At 30.2% G+C, this 1,428-nt stretch overlaps 1 long non-coding RNA gene across 4 annotated transcripts; it reads right to left on the bottom strand.

Annotated features, from left to right (window-relative positions):
- Window positions 1–205: 205 nt before the first annotated feature.
- On the bottom strand, window positions 206–1,075 carry LOC110816258 (uncharacterized). Of its 4 annotated transcripts, XR_002539996.2 has the most exons (4): window positions 914–1,014; window positions 738–826; window positions 545–647; window positions 206–456 (listed from the first exon to the last, which is right to left on the bottom strand). It is a non-coding gene; the product is annotated as an uncharacterized LOC110816258 (long non-coding RNA). The 4 variants fall into 4 exon arrangements; XR_015813426.1 differs by having other exon boundaries at window positions 545–826; XR_002539995.2 differs by having other exon boundaries at window positions 206–647.
- Between the last annotated feature and the right edge of the window lie 353 nt (window positions 1,076–1,428).

Below are 1,428 nucleotides of genomic sequence, written 5' to 3'. Positions count from 1 at the left end.
GAATGCTACTGCCCTTACTAAAATGAAAAATCGCGCGCGCACACGTGTGCGCACTCACTCAGGTTCCCGCACTGGCAGCCCATTCCCATGAGATTTTTCCCCCCTATTTTTTGTTTTTTCTAAAAATTATTTTCTTAAATGATTGATTAAATAATTAAAATTAAATTAAATTAAATTAAATTAAAATAAATAAAAATCAGCATAATTTATGAATTATAATAATATACTGCGTAATAAAATAAATAAGTTCCGCGTGGTCTTAGGCCCAAATAATTAGGATTTTCCAAATACAAATTAAGCACAGAAATGAGCAGACGTTACAAAATTTGTCACCCATAGCTTCTTCCAATTTCACTCAGAATCAGCTTGAGTGCTGAGTGCTTCTACCTGTGGTTCTCCCTCTAGAAAGAAGCATTTTGCTTTATTTTTGCTCCAAAATTTTCCTAACGCATAAGGCTATTTTTGCATAAATTTCATAATTTTAGACTTCATTTAGGTGTCTAAAAAATTTAAAAACCGGAGTACTAGAAAACTCGCTACTCACCATAGTTGCCTTCTGGACCTTTCAGTCATTGGAGAGTTGTTTCTCCCTCTAGGATAGTCCGCCTTCTTTGATTCTTGATTCTAAATTTTTTTTAAAGGTGGCCCTATAACTCCACAAAATTTCAGAGTTTTTTGAGCACCCTAAGATTCTAAAAAAATTCGTAAAGTTTAAGCAGGGATCTCATCATGCTTACCTGAGCCACTGGTGTTCGTCCCTTAATATCTCCTTCTAGGATAAAGCTTTCAGCCCTATGTTTTCGCTGGAATTTACCTAAGACGTAACCTAAACAACCACAAAATTTCATAATTTTTAAAGTTCTCTAGCCTAGGAAACAACTTGAGAAATCGTGAAAGGGAGGAGATGCCTTACCTGTAGGTCTGCTTCTTCCTCTCCCTCTAGGATCCGCTACGTTCTTCCTCTCTCTTCTCTTTTCTTTTGTTTAGGTCGACTTAAAGAAAGGAAAATTTGTTGTTTTGAGTGTTTATATAGTGGGGCATGGATAAGGACGGTGACGTGGATTAATTAGGTGATAGTGGGTCCTTTTACAATATTTAATTTATTTAATTTATGAATTTTAATGTTTTCTAATTAATTTTTTAATTACTTAATTTTCTAACTTTCTTCCAATTTAATTTTATTACTTTATTAATTTTAATATTCCCTAATTACTTTTATTTTAATTTATTTTAGTAATAATGAGTTCTAATATTTTTTAAAAAACATTTCCTAATTTTTTAATTTTCTAAGTAAAGTTTTGATTTCAAAATAAATTAATTTTTAAATTTCAACTTTAATAATGTTCTTAGGGTTTAAATATAATTTTTAAATTATTTTGATATTTATTTTTACAATATTTAATTTGATTAATTTATTCAATTTAATAT

The sequence above is a fragment of the Carica papaya genome, chromosome 7 (genome assembly GCF_054855325.1).
Source record: "Carica papaya isolate Zhongbai chromosome 7, ASM5485532v1, whole genome shotgun sequence".
Classification (NCBI taxonomy): Eukaryota; Viridiplantae; Streptophyta; class Magnoliopsida; order Brassicales; family Caricaceae; genus Carica; species Carica papaya.
Note: the sequence above shows the minus strand (reverse complement) of the source record. Positions and strands in the feature narration are given on the sequence as shown.